At 54.3% G+C, this 18,540-nt stretch overlaps 10 non-coding genes across 10 annotated transcripts; 5 read left to right on the top strand and 5 right to left on the bottom strand.

Moving 5' to 3' along the window:
• Positions 1 to 8,986: 8,986 nt before the first annotated feature.
• Positions 8,987 to 9,059, bottom strand: TRNAA-AGC (transfer RNA alanine (anticodon AGC)). The gene has a single exon. It is a non-coding gene; the product is annotated as a tRNA-Ala (tRNA).
• A 128-nt stretch (positions 9,060 to 9,187) lies between these two features.
• Positions 9,188 to 9,261, top strand: TRNAI-AAU (transfer RNA isoleucine (anticodon AAU)). The gene has a single exon. It is a non-coding gene; the product is annotated as a tRNA-Ile (tRNA).
• A 1,902-nt stretch (positions 9,262 to 11,163) lies between these two features.
• TRNAA-AGC (transfer RNA alanine (anticodon AGC)) lies at positions 11,164 to 11,236 on the bottom strand. The gene has a single exon. It is a non-coding gene; the product is annotated as a tRNA-Ala (tRNA).
• A 128-nt stretch (positions 11,237 to 11,364) lies between these two features.
• On the top strand, positions 11,365 to 11,438 carry TRNAI-AAU (transfer RNA isoleucine (anticodon AAU)). The gene has a single exon. It is a non-coding gene; the product is annotated as a tRNA-Ile (tRNA).
• Positions 11,439 to 13,340: 1,902 nt separating this feature from the next.
• Positions 13,341 to 13,413, bottom strand: TRNAA-AGC (transfer RNA alanine (anticodon AGC)). The gene has a single exon. It is a non-coding gene; the product is annotated as a tRNA-Ala (tRNA).
• Positions 13,414 to 13,541: 128 nt separating this feature from the next.
• On the top strand, positions 13,542 to 13,615 carry TRNAI-AAU (transfer RNA isoleucine (anticodon AAU)). Its single transcript has one exon. It is a non-coding gene; the product is annotated as a tRNA-Ile (tRNA).
• Positions 13,616 to 15,517: 1,902 nt separating this feature from the next.
• Positions 15,518 to 15,590, bottom strand: TRNAA-AGC (transfer RNA alanine (anticodon AGC)). The gene has a single exon. It is a non-coding gene; the product is annotated as a tRNA-Ala (tRNA).
• Positions 15,591 to 15,718: 128 nt separating this feature from the next.
• On the top strand, positions 15,719 to 15,792 carry TRNAI-AAU (transfer RNA isoleucine (anticodon AAU)). Its single transcript has one exon. It is a non-coding gene; the product is annotated as a tRNA-Ile (tRNA).
• Positions 15,793 to 17,694: 1,902 nt separating this feature from the next.
• TRNAA-AGC (transfer RNA alanine (anticodon AGC)) lies at positions 17,695 to 17,767 on the bottom strand. Its single transcript has one exon. It is a non-coding gene; the product is annotated as a tRNA-Ala (tRNA).
• A 128-nt stretch (positions 17,768 to 17,895) lies between these two features.
• Positions 17,896 to 17,969, top strand: TRNAI-AAU (transfer RNA isoleucine (anticodon AAU)). Its single transcript has one exon. It is a non-coding gene; the product is annotated as a tRNA-Ile (tRNA).
• Positions 17,970 to 18,540: the final 571 nt, after the last annotated feature.

Here is an 18,540-nt window from a genome sequence, read left to right as displayed (position 1 = left end):
ACAAATCCATGCAGATATTTAATTGAGTTAGTGACTTTTTATCCTACAAACTATCAGCAGATGAAAGCCAGGAAAATGCTTATGATATGCAAGGAATTCCTTTCTTGCTTCCAGAACCGGTGAAAATAGCAACAGGCCCACATACCTGTATATTTTAAAACATCAAAGAAAGAGCATAGTTTATATATTAAAAATAACCAAGTTCCCTAGGCACTATTGCTATGGAAAATTGAAATCTATAATAATTAAGAACCCAACTTCCTTTAACATATGTATAAGATTAAGTGGTCACCAACAGAAATGCTGGTGATTTAATCTAAGTATTTCATAATATCTGAGCTGCTTCTTTTGGCAACTTCCACAGAGAAGGGGATCAAAGTGGTATCTGTTTTGTTTTGAGAGATCTCAGAAACATTAATATGTGCAACAATGAACAGAATAAAATGAATTCAGAGTCAATTTTGCATTCCTCTCCGAAAAAATGTACTTTGAAAAGGGAAAGCATACATAAACGGCAAGAGTTTGGTCTAAAGCTCCTTTCTATTATGCAGTGACCAAAATGGGATAGTTAGCAAAATTAATAAAGTATAGTCTAACATTTCACAAAAACAAAACAACTATGTCTGACTTATCTGTTCCTCTCTACCTGGGATCTCTTGAACATATAGAACATCTATAAACATACAGGGAGGCTGCTCTGGCATGCTGTAATTATACCATGGCAAAGCAGACTCAATTAATTGAGTTTACTGGAGCAAGGTTATTACCACAGCAGACTCTAGTGTCGTATATGTAAGCGTCCCTATGCTGAAAAATGGTGGTGGGGGTGTTCCACAACATTTAGTAAAAACATCCCCACCGCCATTTTTCAGCATGGGGATGCTGATATACATGACACTCCAGGCACTTTAATTAGAGCAGCTCTTGGAGCTCCCCTAAGGCCCACCCCCGCTCCTGGAGCTCATATATAAATGCCCATATTGACACTATATCATAGAAGAAGGACATTGGCTTCTGGGGTCCCCCAATTTGCCTATGGCAGGTTAGGGGGTTATGTCTGTGTTGTGTCAGGGTCTGGAAAAAATGATCTTGTCTCAGGGGGTCAGATTAGATAACCTCTGGAGGTCCCTTTCATCCCTACATGTCTATGATTTTATGATTCTATGAGAAGGGACCTGCACAAGTTCTTTTCACAGCACAGATTGCTTCCTCTGCAGAACCAGATATGGTTTATTGGCTGGAATACAGGTGGGGATAGGATCCTCCCTGTCCATTCATATCATAGCCACTTCTGTGGTAAAGGCATTGTACCTCATTGACCGCTGTTCTCCCAAAGAATCCACGTACAGTGTGCAATGTGGTTAACTCACACAGAGAGTAGGGGAACAGCTTGGTTCTGTTTACTCATTTGTATGACCATTCTCATTTGTGTGAGAATTCAAGCACACAGCTATTGAAGGGCCTGTTTATGCTACTTTCTCACAAGACCTGCCTGCTCCACTCTGAAATGTCATGTTGCTACCATGGTACCTCTCAAACCTTACACAATATAGCTGTGTTCCCATGAAACCATTGGAAAGGAGCAATGTATAGGAATATTCAAAACTTCCCCCCCCCGCCCCACATACTTCACTCATTAGCTCCCTGAATAGATATTTACTAGGTTCATAAAGAATTTTTCCATATCATAATAGAAAATATTTGGAGTGATACTACATAAGCATGAACCATATAAAAAGAAAAACAATTACTGTTGTACTTGATGTTTATGAAAAATAATAATAACAACCATCTGATTCACTGGAGTTATTGCTTCCCAACATAAGGATAATTTTTCTTTTATGATAATGAATATTTTTATATGCACAGAATAAAACTATCATGATTAATCTTCTGAAAGCAACAAAGAGATATAGAAAGTTTAGTTCTTATCCCTGTGTCTTCTGACTGGTTTAGAAAACTGTATAATACATCAGACTCAAATTAGCTGTTGACATCCAGGCTAAATATTAAATTAGGAATGTCTGGTTCATATGAAAAGTATAAAATGCTTTCTTGAAATGTTAATTGACACGTTTGTGACAAATGAGAAAATGTTATGTCCAAGACATGCTGTCCAAGTGATTGTATCTTATCAGACCACCAGTTTTAAAACAAATACATCTTGAAGCAAGTGTACTCAATCTATATCTACTGACCTTTCCATACATTCAAGCCAGTGAACCTCGAAGAATGCACCTGAATGAAGATCTTACTAACTTCAGATAAATCTTTCAGCCTCACAGCCCGACTTAGGATCCCATGTGTTTGTTTCCATCATAAAATAAGTTCTAATTCTTTCCTACTGTTACTGTCAGCCAGTGTGGTTTTCACTTAGTGTTAGACATAATGAATTTATTCTTGTCTGGCTTCATGTGGAACAATACTGTGTAAGTGAATCTATTCCCTCTTTGCTTTCTTTCTAAAAAAACAAACCATAGCTGACTGGTCCTATATACTAATAATCAGTATGGTCTGTGCCTAGGCTTTGGGTGTTTGTTTTTCATATTAATTTCCTTTAAATACTGAATATCAAATTTATGATATAAACCAGACATTATTAAGATGCAAATTACTGTGGCATTATGGCCTAATGGCGCTTCAAGTAGGCAAAATTAAAAGCTTTTTTCTTTCAGTGCTTAGCAATTCCTGTTCCTATTTAGTTTTTTTTAAAGTTAAATTTCATCTCTCCAGTGTGGGCCCACCTATATTGTGGCAGCTGAAAAGTATGTCTGTGTGATAAAAGTGCTTGCTGAAGGCTCTATGAAGATTAGACCAAGTGTTTTTTTGTATTTGTTTAGATATTAGGCTATAAGTTGTTGCTAAAAGCTTAATTATAGTTCAAGATGTAGTGAGGCCTTGTATAAAGTAAAGCCTAGTAAATTTAGCAAAGCCTAGAAGTAGTAAGGCCCTGTGGCGCAGTTCAAATTACCTTATCAAAGGAATGCAAGGCTTGTACTGCTATTGGTTGTCTAAGGACAGTTGAAAAAAAGGAATCGAAGTGGTCATACATTATCAGTGTCATTCAGAAGCTATAAATTAGCTGAAATATCTGGAAACCATTCAGAAGGAAGATGCAGCTCTGTAAACAGGTTTAGTTAGCTGTTGCCTGAATCAGTGGGCCCGTGGACCTCGAGGAGCCCAAGAACTGCATTCCAGGGTCCTTCCCGGCACCCCTCAGACAGCATTGTTTGGGGACTCCTGACCTCGCAGGTCTTTTGTACACGAGATGCTTTATTGTGTATTAGGCTAATCTAGTGAGCAATATAACAGCATCTACATAAATTATTTCACAGTAAATTAGTCTAATGTACTGTTTTCTAGTACCTGTAGATAGAGATTCTAGCGACTGGCACATTAAAACTAATGTGCTAGAGTGCATGTGGAAAGAGAAGCTTGCTGTATATCAGGCATCAGAGGAACTGCCAATAAGTTGCCGACGCAAATTGCTTTTGTCAGTCATCATTTGTCTTGTTACTATGCATAGTTATGTTTTTCTTAAGTCAATAAATCTTTCTTACCTTTCTACCCCCAACCACACTTTCAATCCTAAACCCCCTACAGGCAGCTGAAATATATATGTGAACATAGTTAAAAGTTACACTCAAAATACAGTGTACCATGTATGAAGAAAGTCTGTCAGATACCAAATATGTTTTTAATATTGTGTAGTGTGGTAACACAACCGGAGAGCTGAATAATGGAATGAAAAGGAAGGAAGAGGACTGGGAGTAAAGGTATTAAAGAACAAATAAATAGGAAGGACAACAATGACTATAAGTGTGGAATAGGATTCACTTAGGTCTAAGTAAATCTACTTAGAAGCAGAATAGAATCTGGCCAACCATGTCTAAACATGGATGTATATCAGGGCAAGCCATGAGGAAAAGGTGTTTTGTTCACAATGGGTCTTTTGTACACGAGATGCTTTATTGTGCATTAGACTAATCTAGTGAGCAATATAACAGCATCTACATAAATTATTTCACAGTAGATTAGTCTAATGTACCTGTAGATAGAGATTCTAGAAACTGGCACATTAAAACTAGTGTGCTAGAGTGCATGTGTAGATTCTAACCAGGAGCAAATTGCTTCCAGTCAGCCTAGCCAGCAGGGGGTCACAGGGGAAGTGCTATCCCAGTTCAGTGGGATGCTGCCTTCTAGCCACATGGAAATCAGGACCTGTCCCAATCTCCAACTGCCTGGGAGACAGCTGCCAGGCAACTGGGAGAGCTCTGTCCTACCGTGTGGAATTTGGGGCCATCCCCCATTCTCCTGCCAGCTGAGGGGTACCAGTCTGGTTGCTGCAGGGGGGCAAAGCATGGCAGGAGCAGCCTTAACTCAACTGTTCTTGTCAGGAGCAAATTTGCTCTTGACAGGCACACTTTCAGCTGTGTGCAGGGGCCCAGTTTATGTGCCTGCATTTTCTGTGCAGAAAATCCCCTTCAAGGATCCCCTTTCATAAGCTTGTAGAAGTAGTAGAAAAGTAGAAATTTAGTCAGAAAAAAAAACAAAAACCAATCCACAGTCAGAATCCATTGAGGTTTACAGTGGATTACAAACTGAATAGGAGACAGCACTGCAATATTTCTGTGGGAAAAAAAGAATGGCATTCTGGGATGTATCAATAGGCATGTCATATGCAAGTTATTGTAGGTTACTCTTCCTCTGTCTTCAGCACTGGTGAGCCCTCCCCTGGAGTACTAAATAATTTCAGTCTTCACAGTTTCAGAAATCTATAGTCAAATTGGAAAGTTTCCAAAAGCAAGCACAGAAATTTAAAAAAAGGCCCAGAAAACATGAAATATAAGAAAAAGTGGGGAGAATTGGGATGATTTAGTCAAGAAAGGAGATATTTGAGGGGCGATTTGATAATGTCTACCAATACAAATGTTATAAAGACAGTAGCAAACAACTATTCTCTATGTCTATAAGGTACAAGATAAGAAGAAATGTTCTTAAACTGCAAGGAGAGATGTATATCTATTAAATGATCTTTCTATATATGAGGGTGGCTAAGCAGTGGAATATATTACCTAAAGAGACTGAGAAATCTCCATTACTAGCAGATTTTAAAATTCAGGTTTGTAACGAGATGAGCAGGGTGCTGGACTAGATGAATTCTTGAGATCCCTTCTAATCTTATTTTTCTATTATTCTAATTAAGGTCCTTAAGACATTTTTTCCAAGTAAGAAATCATGTTAACCACAAGAGCAGAGCTATATTTATAAAATATTGATACTTTCCAATGATGTACGTGAACACCCTGTACACAGGAATGCTGAAACGTCTGCTTCCACATTTACTTGAAAGTTATCGCTAGGAAAGTGAAAAGCATCACTGGAAACAAATTGATACTAAGAATGCAATTTATTGTGCAGCATACTAAAATGCAGCCTCCAGGGTATACTGTATGATGATCAATGTAGCAGAATTGCAGTAGTGAACCATAGAGGCAGAATAATCCTCTTAACTGCAGAAGAATTTGGAAATACAAATCAAATTCCTCAGACAGAAAATATGTCAACAGTTTTATTCTGAGTATTATTTCTATGCAAGGCCATACTGGCACTTAATAAAACAGAAATTGATGAGGGATGCATTTCTTGGCAGTAAATGAAAGGCTTAAAAGCCAAAAGAATATTTAAGTCCTTAATCCAGGTAGTTCCTGAAATACCCTTAAGACTCAGCTGATTATGGTTATTATTTTGGTAATGCCAAGAGGTCCCAGGGAATGATTGGAACCTCCAGATAATAAGTATGATAATAATAAGTATGACAAACCCACCATTAATCAGGTATGCGGTACGTTGCAGAAGGTAGGAGCACAGCTGAGGCTCTGGTTTGCATGCATACATTTCATGCTGTTTCTAGCAACATGCTTTTGGAGGTAGAATAAGAAAGAAAAACATAATAATGCCTCAGGCTTGTCCCCTTACTGTTTCCCTTACTGGCCTTCTCCTAGTTTGAGGTGTGAATTACACAGTGGCCAATAATGACATGCAAGAAATTCTCCAAATTTCCCTTTTAAAAAATGAAGTGTTCTGCAGAGCAGTGGGTTGGCTTCTGTCCCTCACTTCATCTTGTAATCCTCATTTCAATTCTACCATTAAATTTCATTTGTCTTCTTCCCTGCCTATCACCTCGGGTGCTCTGCCACCAGCTGCACCTATGTGACCTGGCTGTTACCAGATTTGCCCGCTGCTTTGGGGTGTGCTCATTTATTAGGGCTAGGGTCTTGGTAATTCTATCAATGTGCTGCTTGTGTTACTTGTGTTTCTATACGGAGCTGTATCTCTCCCTTCTGCAAGCCCTCACCCCCAGTGGAGCTATCTTGCAGGACTCAGTTCAGTGGGGCTGGGTTCCTCCTATCCCCAAATCAGTCTTACACACAAACACACACAGATTAACGTGACACGCCTGACCTGGCCGGGTTGATCAGCATGGACAGGCTCACACCCTCATATGCCAAAAATCAGTTCATCAGAGCAACAATAAATTACAGTCAGACACAAGCACACAGTTAAACAGAATACCTCTGAATCTGGCTGGGTGTCCAGATGACACCTTCATGGGCCAGCGTTCAGTTCATTAGGGCACGTCTGAGCCAAACTGGGTCAATCAGCCTGTACCAGCTGATCCCCTTATGTGTTTCAAACTCAGCACGTCCCAATCTTTTAGCCTCTCGATGAGCAGACCCCACAGTATTTCTGGGCTTCACAGGGATCTTTAGCTTAGGTAAAAGGGGCGTTGCTGCAGAGCAAGTGGGGAAAGAGAAGTAAAGAAACCAAAACATACCCAATTACCACCAGTTTGACTATAAAAGTTATTTATTGCTAAGTAGATGAAATATATATTGGCACTAGTAGTAATAGACATGCAAAGGAAAAACGAACACAAACAGTCACAGTATACCCTGGTTTCACTAAGTATTTGGGGAAACTTAGCTCAAGCTTAACTAATACAGTTCAAGTTCAGAAATCTATGATTAGAGAGAGAAGAGAAAAGAGAGAGAGAGCTGGGATCTCACCAGTCCAAGGCACTCGGGTTGCAGAGCTGACAGGTCATAGTTCTCAGCACGATCCTTGAAGGGAGATGATCTTCCTCCTGCAGCCTCTCCAGAAGAAAGCGAGTGGTGTCAGCACACGCACTGCTGCTTCTTTTACAGATTTTTATACCTCCAGTTCAGCTTCTTTCAAGCATTCTCAATAGTGTAAATCAAACTGTCTTTTCTATTGACAAGGGGTTATCTGGTTGGAACATCTCAGGAACTTGATTGATACTCAGGAAACACCTACTTGGGCCCAGCTGAGAGCGGGGCGGGGCCCCACCTCTCTTCCTTGTTTGAAGCACGGAGTTCGTGGCACAGGGGCAGGGGCTCAGGAGCTGTCACTCCCCGGGGTGACACGTGACGCTGTACAAATTGGTTGCTTAGCCTTCAACAACACCTGCCCTGATTGGACCTGGAAGGACCATGTACTCCCCGGGGCTCAGCAGGCAGAGACGTGGGGATCTCTCTGGAAACTCACTGACACACCATGCCTCCAGAGCAAAGCTTCAGCAGCCTCTGGATGACACTTGTGAGTAACTTACCTGAGATCTACCCAGATATCGAGCTCCCTGTGATACAGCTGCGTGCTCGACGGCTACGTAGCCACACTCTTTGGTCTTAGGTTGTTCTTGGATTCTCCTGCAGCCCGTAGCATTCCACAGGCCTTCCGTCTGCAAGCCATGAAGATCTCCAGTGTCCATAGCGTGGTGGACTGGCTGGGAGCGGGGCTGGGTTAGGCCTGCCTGCCCCCTCGGTCCGGCTGACTCTGGGAGGCTACTTTTTCATAGTTAGTAGGGTCGGAAGGCACCTGAGCAGATCGTCAAGTCCGACCCCCTTTCCTGCCACCCCAGGAAGGAGGGTCGGGGGTCAAAGGAGCCCAGCAAGGTGATTGTCAAGCCTTGTCTTAAAGCCCCGCCTGCCTAGGAGCCAGCACCACTTGGCTTGGAAGTCGGCTCCAGACCCTAGCCGCCCTGAGAGAGCGGTAGCACCCCCTGACGTCTCATCTGAATTTACCCTCTGCCAGCTTGTGACCGTTATTTCTGGTCCCTCCTGGCGGTGCTCGGGGAAACAGGGACTCCCCCAGGGCCTGCTGGTCCCCTCTGACTACTTTGTAACAGGCCACCGGATCCGCCCTCAGCCTTCTCTCGTGAAGGCTGAACAGGTTCAGGTCCCGCAGCCTGCCCTCGTAGGGCCTGCCCTGCTGCCCCCCCGATCATGCGAGTGGCCCTCCTCTGGACCCTCTCCCTGTTGTCCACCTCCCTCTTGAAGCGGGGCGCCCAGAGCTGGACGCAGTGCTCCAGCTGCGGCCCGACCAGTGCCGCATTGAGGGGGAGGATCACCTCCCTGGGCCTGCTTGAGCTTGAGCTGCATCTGTGGATGCATGACAAGGTGCGGTTGGCCTTCCTGACTGCATCCCCGCACTGCCTGCCCGTTGTCATATTTTGTGCTTCAGGCAAAAAGAAGCGCCCCCGGTATTCGCAGCAGGGTAAGCACCCTCAAGGTGCACAAGGCCTGAGTGCGCCCGGGGGCACAGGGCCAAAAACAGGCCAGATGGCCAGGGGCGGCGGTACCCCCAGGCTTGCGGCTGGGCTGTGGAAGGGGGTCGGCCGGACGTGACGCAGCCCCGGGGAGGCGCTTGGCGCTTGGCAGGTGGTGGGGCGTGCCCAGGCGGGTGGCTCCGCGCCCCCTACTGTTCCGCCGCACCCGCGACCCGGGCTAGCCTTGCCTCGGCAGCGCTAGCCCCGGAAGCGAGGCAGAGATTACCGGCAGGAGAAACGAGCCATCCAGGCCCCGGTAGTACCTCGGGAGGCCACGCGGGGCCTGGGAAGCAGCCGTGCTGGGGCTCCGGCCGGGCCACCGCCTCGGCCAAAAGGAGCCGGCAGCCCGGCACCCCCTGGAGGGCGCAGGCATCGATCCTGCTACCTCTCGCATGCTAAGCGAGCGCTCTACCACTTGAGCTAGCCCCCCCGGCTGCTGGGGGGGAGCGGCCCGCCCAGGCTTGCGGGGGTGGCCAGGAGGCTCGTGGGGTGGTGCGTAGCTTGCCTGACTCGGGCTGGTCGGCAGCCAGCTCCAGCGAGGGAAGCCCCCGTGGCCTCGGCCGGCTAGCTCAGCTGGACAGAGCGTGGTGCTAATAACGCCAAGGCCGTGGGTTCGATCCCCACGCTGGCCACCCTGGGCTTTTACTACCTCAGTCGCCACCGCAGCCAGCCTGGCCCGCCCCGCACCTGTAAAGCGCGCTTGCGAGTGGAGAGTGGGAAGCCCTCCTGCTGCCTCCCGCAGTCAAGGCCTGCAGCCGACTTCTTCAGCCGCTTGCCCCTCTGCCAAGGCTTTCCATCCTCGCTTGTCCCAGTTTTTCCTTCTTCCTCACTGTCTTCTTCCCTGCCTATCACCTCGGGTGCTCTGCCACCAGCTGCGCCTACGTGACCTGGCCCAGCTGAGAGCGGGGCGGGGCCCCACCTCTCTTCCTTGTTTGAAGCACGGAGTTCGTGGCACAGGGGCAGGGGCTCAGGAGCTGTCACTCCCCGGGGTGACACGTGACGCTGTACAAATTGGTTGCTTAGCCTTCAACAACACCTGCCCTGATTGGACCTGGAAGGACCATGTACTCCCCGGGGCTCAGCAGGCAGAGACGTGGGGATCTCTCTGGAAACTCACTGACACACCATGCCTCCAGAGCAAAGCTTCAGCAGCCTCTGGATGACACTTGTGAGTAACTTACCTGAGATCTACCCAGATATCGAGCTCCCTGTGATACAGCTGCGTGCTCGACGGCTACGTAGCCACACTCTTTGGTCTTAGGTTGTTCTTGGATTCTCCTGCAGCCCGTAGCATTCCACAGGCCTTCCGTCTGCAAGCCATGAAGATCTCCAGTGTCCATAGCGTGGTGGACTGGCTGGGAGCGGGGCTGGGTTAGGCCTGCCTGCCCCCTCGGTCCGGCTGACTCTGGGAGGCTACTTTTTCATAGTTAGTAGGGTCGGAAGGCACCTGAGCAGATCGTCAAGTCCGACCCCCTTTCCTGCCACCCCAGGAAGGAGGGTCGGGGGTCAAAGGAGCCCAGCAAGGTGATTGTCAAGCCTTGTCTTAAAGCCCCGCCTGCCTAGGAGCCAGCACCACTTGGCTTGGAAGTCGGCTCCAGACCCTAGCCGCCCTGAGAGAGCGGTAGCACCCCCTGACGTCTCATCTGAATTTACCCTCTGCCAGCTTGTGACCGTTATTTCTGGTCCCTCCTGGCGGTGCTCGGGGAAACAGGGACTCCCCCAGGGCCTGCTGGTCCCCTCTGACTACTTTGTAACAGGCCACCGGATCCGCCCTCAGCCTTCTCTCGTGAAGGCTGAACAGGTTCAGGTCCCGCAGCCTGCCCTCGTAGGGCCTGCCCTGCTGCCCCCCCGATCATGCGAGTGGCCCTCCTCTGGACCCTCTCCCTGTTGTCCACCTCCCTCTTGAAGCGGGGCGCCCAGAGCTGGACGCAGTGCTCCAGCTGCGGCCCGACCAGTGCCGCATTGAGGGGGAGGATCACCTCCCTGGGCCTGCTTGAGCTTGAGCTGCATCTGTGGATGCATGACAAGGTGCGGTTGGCCTTCCTGACTGCATCCCCGCACTGCCTGCCCGTTGTCATATTTTGTGCTTCAGGCAAAAAGAAGCGCCCCCGGTATTCGCAGCAGGGTAAGCACCCTCAAGGTGCACAAGGCCTGAGTGCGCCCGGGGGCACAGGGCCAAAAACAGGCCAGATGGCCAGGGGCGGCGGTACCCCCAGGCTTGCGGCTGGGCTGTGGAAGGGGGTCGGCCGGACGTGACGCAGCCCCGGGGAGGCGCTTGGCGCTTGGCAGGTGGTGGGGCGTGCCCAGGCGGGTGGCTCCGCGCCCCCTACTGTTCCGCCGCACCCGCGACCCGGGCTAGCCTTGCCTCGGCAGCGCTAGCCCCGGAAGCGAGGCAGAGATTACCGGCAGGAGAAACGAGCCATCCAGGCCCCGGTAGTACCTCGGGAGGCCACGCGGGGCCTGGGAAGCAGCCGTGCTGGGGCTCCGGCCGGGCCACCGCCTCGGCCAAAAGGAGCCGGCAGCCCGGCACCCCCTGGAGGGCGCAGGCATCGATCCTGCTACCTCTCGCATGCTAAGCGAGCGCTCTACCACTTGAGCTAGCCCCCCCGGCTGCTGGGGGGGAGCGGCCCGCCCAGGCTTGCGGGGGTGGCCAGGAGGCTCGTGGGGTGGTGCGTAGCTTGCCTGACTCGGGCTGGTCGGCAGCCAGCTCCAGCGAGGGAAGCCCCCGTGGCCTCGGCCGGCTAGCTCAGCTGGACAGAGCGTGGTGCTAATAACGCCAAGGCCGTGGGTTCGATCCCCACGCTGGCCACCCTGGGCTTTTACTACCTCAGTCGCCACCGCAGCCAGCCTGGCCCGCCCCGCACCTGTAAAGCGCGCTTGCGAGTGGAGAGTGGGAAGCCCTCCTGCTGCCTCCCGCAGTCAAGGCCTGCAGCCGACTTCTTCAGCCGCTTGCCCCTCTGCCAAGGCTTTCCATCCTCGCTTGTCCCAGTTTTTCCTTCTTCCTCACTGTCTTCTTCCCTGCCTATCACCTCGGGTGCTCTGCCACCAGCTGCGCCTACGTGACCTGGCCCAGCTGAGAGCGGGGCGGGGCCCCACCTCTCTTCCTTGTTTGAAGCACGGAGTTCGTGGCACAGGGGCAGGGGCTCAGGAGCTGTCACTCCCCGGGGTGACACGTGACGCTGTACAAATTGGTTGCTTAGCCTTCAACAACACCTGCCCTGATTGGACCTGGAAGGACCATGTACTCCCCGGGGCTCAGCAGGCAGAGACGTGGGGATCTCTCTGGAAACTCACTGACACACCATGCCTCCAGAGCAAAGCTTCAGCAGCCTCTGGATGACACTTGTGAGTAACTTACCTGAGATCTACCCAGATATCGAGCTCCCTGTGATACAGCTGCGTGCTCGACGGCTACGTAGCCACACTCTTTGGTCTTAGGTTGTTCTTGGATTCTCCTGCAGCCCGTAGCATTCCACAGGCCTTCCGTCTGCAAGCCATGAAGATCTCCAGTGTCCATAGCGTGGTGGACTGGCTGGGAGCGGGGCTGGGTTAGGCCTGCCTGCCCCCTCGGTCCGGCTGACTCTGGGAGGCTACTTTTTCATAGTTAGTAGGGTCGGAAGGCACCTGAGCAGATCGTCAAGTCCGACCCCCTTTCCTGCCACCCCAGGAAGGAGGGTCGGGGGTCAAAGGAGCCCAGCAAGGTGATTGTCAAGCCTTGTCTTAAAGCCCCGCCTGCCTAGGAGCCAGCACCACTTGGCTTGGAAGTCGGCTCCAGACCCTAGCCGCCCTGAGAGAGCGGTAGCACCCCCTGACGTCTCATCTGAATTTACCCTCTGCCAGCTTGTGACCGTTATTTCTGGTCCCTCCTGGCGGTGCTCGGGGAAACAGGGACTCCCCCAGGGCCTGCTGGTCCCCTCTGACTACTTTGTAACAGGCCACCGGATCCGCCCTCAGCCTTCTCTCGTGAAGGCTGAACAGGTTCAGGTCCCGCAGCCTGCCCTCGTAGGGCCTGCCCTGCTGCCCCCCCGATCATGCGAGTGGCCCTCCTCTGGACCCTCTCCCTGTTGTCCACCTCCCTCTTGAAGCGGGGCGCCCAGAGCTGGACGCAGTGCTCCAGCTGCGGCCCGACCAGTGCCGCATTGAGGGGGAGGATCACCTCCCTGGGCCTGCTTGAGCTTGAGCTGCATCTGTGGATGCATGACAAGGTGCGGTTGGCCTTCCTGACTGCATCCCCGCACTGCCTGCCCGTTGTCATATTTTGTGCTTCAGGCAAAAAGAAGCGCCCCCGGTATTCGCAGCAGGGTAAGCACCCTCAAGGTGCACAAGGCCTGAGTGCGCCCGGGGGCACAGGGCCAAAAACAGGCCAGATGGCCAGGGGCGGCGGTACCCCCAGGCTTGCGGCTGGGCTGTGGAAGGGGGTCGGCCGGACGTGACGCAGCCCCGGGGAGGCGCTTGGCGCTTGGCAGGTGGTGGGGCGTGCCCAGGCGGGTGGCTCCGCGCCCCCTACTGTTCCGCCGCACCCGCGACCCGGGCTAGCCTTGCCTCGGCAGCGCTAGCCCCGGAAGCGAGGCAGAGATTACCGGCAGGAGAAACGAGCCATCCAGGCCCCGGTAGTACCTCGGGAGGCCACGCGGGGCCTGGGAAGCAGCCGTGCTGGGGCTCCGGCCGGGCCACCGCCTCGGCCAAAAGGAGCCGGCAGCCCGGCACCCCCTGGAGGGCGCAGGCATCGATCCTGCTACCTCTCGCATGCTAAGCGAGCGCTCTACCACTTGAGCTAGCCCCCCCGGCTGCTGGGGGGGAGCGGCCCGCCCAGGCTTGCGGGGGTGGCCAGGAGGCTCGTGGGGTGGTGCGTAGCTTGCCTGACTCGGGCTGGTCGGCAGCCAGCTCCAGCGAGGGAAGCCCCCGTGGCCTCGGCCGGCTAGCTCAGCTGGACAGAGCGTGGTGCTAATAACGCCAAGGCCGTGGGTTCGATCCCCACGCTGGCCACCCTGGGCTTTTACTACCTCAGTCGCCACCGCAGCCAGCCTGGCCCGCCCCGCACCTGTAAAGCGCGCTTGCGAGTGGAGAGTGGGAAGCCCTCCTGCTGCCTCCCGCAGTCAAGGCCTGCAGCCGACTTCTTCAGCCGCTTGCCCCTCTGCCAAGGCTTTCCATCCTCGCTTGTCCCAGTTTTTCCTTCTTCCTCACTGTCTTCTTCCCTGCCTATCACCTCGGGTGCTCTGCCACCAGCTGCGCCTACGTGACCTGGCCCAGCTGAGAGCGGGGCGGGGCCCCACCTCTCTTCCTTGTTTGAAGCACGGAGTTCGTGGCACAGGGGCAGGGGCTCAGGAGCTGTCACTCCCCGGGGTGACACGTGACGCTGTACAAATTGGTTGCTTAGCCTTCAACAACACCTGCCCTGATTGGACCTGGAAGGACCATGTACTCCCCGGGGCTCAGCAGGCAGAGACGTGGGGATCTCTCTGGAAACTCACTGACACACCATGCCTCCAGAGCAAAGCTTCAGCAGCCTCTGGATGACACTTGTGAGTAACTTACCTGAGATCTACCCAGATATCGAGCTCCCTGTGATACAGCTGCGTGCTCGACGGCTACGTAGCCACACTCTTTGGTCTTAGGTTGTTCTTGGATTCTCCTGCAGCCCGTAGCATTCCACAGGCCTTCCGTCTGCAAGCCATGAAGATCTCCAGTGTCCATAGCGTGGTGGACTGGCTGGGAGCGGGGCTGGGTTAGGCCTGCCTGCCCCCTCGGTCCGGCTGACTCTGGGAGGCTACTTTTTCATAGTTAGTAGGGTCGGAAGGCACCTGAGCAGATCGTCAAGTCCGACCCCCTTTCCTGCCACCCCAGGAAGGAGGGTCGGGGGTCAAAGGAGCCCAGCAAGGTGATTGTCAAGCCTTGTCTTAAAGCCCCGCCTGCCTAGGAGCCAGCACCACTTGGCTTGGAAGTCGGCTCCAGACCCTAGCCGCCCTGAGAGAGCGGTAGCACCCCCTGACGTCTCATCTGAATTTACCCTCTGCCAGCTTGTGACCGTTATTTCTGGTCCCTCCTGGCGGTGCTCGGGGAAACAGGGACTCCCCCAGGGCCTGCTGGTCCCCTCTGACTACTTTGTAACAGGCCACCGGATCCGCCCTCAGCCTTCTCTCGTGAAGGCTGAACAGGTTCAGGTCCCGCAGCCTGCCCTCGTAGGGCCTGCCCTGCTGCCCCCCCGATCATGCGAGTGGCCCTCCTCTGGACCCTCTCCCTGTTGTCCACCTCCCTCTTGAAGCGGGGCGCCCAGAGCTGGACGCAGTGCTCCAGCTGCGGCCCGACCAGTGCCGCATTGAGGGGGAGGATCACCTCCCTGGGCCTGCTTGAGCTTGAGCTGCATCTGTGGATGCATGACAAGGTGCGGTTGGCCTTCCTGACTGCATCCCCGCACTGCCTGCCCGTTGTCATATTTTGTGCTTCAGGCAAAAAGAAGCGCCCCCGGTATTCGCAGCAGGGTAAGCACCCTCAAGGTGCACAAGGCCTGAGTGCGCCCGGGGGCACAGGGCCAAAAACAGGCCAGATGGCCAGGGGCGGCGGTACCCCCAGGCTTGCGGCTGGGCTGTGGAAGGGGGTCGGCCGGACGTGACGCAGCCCCGGGGAGGCGCTTGGCGCTTGGCAGGTGGTGGGGCGTGCCCAGGCGGGTGGCTCCGCGCCCCCTACTGTTCCGCCGCACCCGCGACCCGGGCTAGCCTTGCCTCGGCAGCGCTAGCCCCGGAAGCGAGGCAGAGATTACCGGCAGGAGAAACGAGCCATCCAGGCCCCGGTAGTACCTCGGGAGGCCACGCGGGGCCTGGGAAGCAGCCGTGCTGGGGCTCCGGCCGGGCCACCGCCTCGGCCAAAAGGAGCCGGCAGCCCGGCACCCCCTGGAGGGCGCAGGCATCGATCCTGCTACCTCTCGCATGCTAAGCGAGCGCTCTACCACTTGAGCTAGCCCCCCCGGCTGCTGGGGGGGAGCGGCCCGCCCAGGCTTGCGGGGGTGGCCAGGAGGCTCGTGGGGTGGTGCGTAGCTTGCCTGACTCGGGCTGGTCGGCAGCCAGCTCCAGCGAGGGAAGCCCCCGTGGCCTCGGCCGGCTAGCTCAGCTGGACAGAGCGTGGTGCTAATAACGCCAAGGCCGTGGGTTCGATCCCCACGCTGGCCACCCTGGGCTTTTACTACCTCAGTCGCCACCGCAGCCAGCCTGGCCCGCCCCGCACCTGTAAAGCGCGCTTGCGAGTGGAGAGTGGGAAGCCCTCCTGCTGCCTCCCGCAGTCAAGGCCTGCAGCCGACTTCTTCAGCCGCTTGCCCCTCTGCCAAGGCTTTCCATCCTCGCTTGTCCCAGTTTTTCCTTCTTCCTCACTGTCTTCTTCCCTGCCTATCACCTCGGGTGCTCTGCCACCAGCTGCGCCTACGTGACCTGGCCCAGCTGAGAGCGGGGCGGGGCCCCACCTCTCTTCCTTGTTTGAAGCACGGAGTTCGTGGCACAGGGGCAGGGGCTCAGGAGCTGTCACTCCCCGGGGTGACACGTGACGCTGTACAAATTGGTTGCTTAGCCTTCAACAACACCTGCCCTGATTGGACCTGGAAGGACCATGTACTCCCCGGGGCTCAGCAGGCAGAGACGTGGGGATCTCTCTGGAAACTCACTGACACACCATGCCTCCAGAGCAAAGCTTCAGCAGCCTCTGGATGACACTTGTGAGTAACTTACCTGAGATCTACCCAGATATCGAGCTCCCTGTGATACAGCTGCGTGCTCGACGGCTACGTAGCCACACTCTTTGGTCTTAGGTTGTTCTTGGATTCTCCTGCAGCCCGTAGCATTCCACAGGCCTTCCGTCTGCAAGCCATGAAGATCTCCAGTGTCCATAGCGTGGTGGACTGGCTGGGAGCGGGGCTGGGTTAGGCCTGCCTGCCCCCTCGGTCCGGCTGACTCTGGGAGGCTACTTTTTCATAGTTAGTAGGGTCGGAAGGCACCTGAGCAGATCGTCAAGTCCGACCCCCTTTCCTGCCACCCCAGGAAGGAGGGTCGGGGGTCAAAGGAGCCCAGCAAGGTGATTGTCAAGCCTTGTCTTAAAGCCCCGCCTGCCTAGGAGCCAGCACCACTTGGCTTGGAAGTCGGCTCCAGACCCTAGCCGCCCTGAGAGAGCGGTAGCACCCCCTGACGTCTCATCTGAATTTACCCTCTGCCAGCTTGTGACCGTTATTTCTGGTCCCTCCTGGCGGTGCTCGGGGAAACAGGGACTCCCCCAGGGCCTGCTGGTCCCCTCTGACTACTTTGTAACAGGCCACCGGATCCGCCCTCAGCCTTCTCTCGTGAAGGCTGAACAGGTTCAGGTCCCGCAGCCTGCCCTCGTAGGGCCTGCCCTGCTGCCCCCCCGATCATGCGAGTGGCCCTCCTCTGGACCCTCTCCCTGTTGTCCACCTCCCTCTTGAAGCGGGGCGCCCAGAGCTGGACGCAGTGCTCCAGCTGCGGCCCGACCAGTGCCGCATTGAGGGGGAGGATCACCTCCCTGGGCCTGCTTGAGCTTGAGCTGCATCTGTGGATGCATGACAAGGTGCGGTTGGCCTTCCTGACTGCATCCCCGCACTGCCTGCCCGTTGTCATATTTTGTGCTTCAGGCAAAAAGAAGCGCCCCCGGTATTCGCAGCAGGGTAAGCACCCTCAAGGTGCACAAGGCCTGAGTGCGCCCGGGGGCACAGGGCCAAAAACAGGCCAGATGGCCAGGGGCGGCGGTACCCCCAGGCTTGCGGCTGGGCTGTGGAAGGGGGTCGGCCGGACGTGACGCAGCCCCGGGGAGGCGCTTGGCGCTTGGCAGGTGGTGGGGCGTGCCCAGGCGGGTGGCTCCGCGCCCCCTACTGTTCCGCCGCACCCGCGACCCGGGCTAGCCTTGCCTCGGCAGCGCTAGCCCCGGAAGCGAGGCAGAGATTACCGGCAGGAGAAACGAGCCATCCAGGCCCCGGTAGTACCTCGGGAGGCCACGCGGGGCCTGGGAAGCAGCCGTGCTGGGGCTCCGGCCGGGCCACCGCCTCGGCCAAAAGGAGCCGGCAGCCCGGCACCCCCTGGAGGGCGCAGGCATCGATCCTGCTACCTCTCGCATGCTAAGCGAGCGCTCTACCACTTGAGCTAGCCCCCCCGGCTGCTGGGGGGGAGCGGCCCGCCCAGGCTTGCGGGGGTGGCCAGGAGGCTCGTGGGGTGGTGCGTAGCTTGCCTGACTCGGGCTGGTCGGCAGCCAGCTCCAGCGAGGGAAGCCCCCGTGGCCTCGGCCGGCTAGCTCAGCTGGACAGAGCGTGGTGCTAATAACGCCAAGGCCGTGGGTTCGATCCCCACGCTGGCCACCCTGGGCTTTTACTACCTCAGTCGCCACCGCAGCCAGCCTGGCCCGCCCCGCACCTGTAAAGCGCGCTTGCGAGTGGAGAGTGGGAAGCCCTCCTGCTGCCTCCCGCAGTCAAGGCCTGCAGCCGACTTCTTCAGCCGCTTGCCCCTCTGCCAAGGCTTTCCATCCTCGCTTGTCCCAGTTTTTCCTTCTTCCTCACTGTCTTCTTCCCTGCCTATCACCTCGGGTGCTCTGCCACCAGCTGCGCCTACGTGACCTGGCCCAGCTGAGAGCGGGGCGGGGCCCCACCTCTCTTCCTTGTTTGAAGCACGGAGTTCGTGGCACAGGGGCAGGGGCTCAGGAGCTGTCACTCCCCGGGGTGACACGTGACGCTGTACAAATTGGTTGCTTAGCCTTCAACAACACCTGCCCTGATTGGACCTGGAAGGACCATGTACTCCCCGGGGCTCAGCAGGCAGAGACGTGGGGATCTCTCTGGAAACTCACTGACACACCATGCCTCCAGAGCAAAGCTTCAGCAGCCTCTGGATGACACTTGTGAGTAACTTACCTGAGATCTACCCAGATATCGA

This window comes from Crocodylus siamensis, chromosome 2, assembly GCF_052110815.1.
Source record: "Crocodylus siamensis isolate JL-2025a chromosome 2, ASM5211081v1, whole genome shotgun sequence".
NCBI lineage: Eukaryota > Metazoa > Chordata > Crocodylia > Crocodylidae > Crocodylus > Crocodylus siamensis.
The sequence above is the reverse complement of the archived record's forward strand: the minus strand, read 5'-3'. Positions and strand labels throughout refer to the sequence as shown.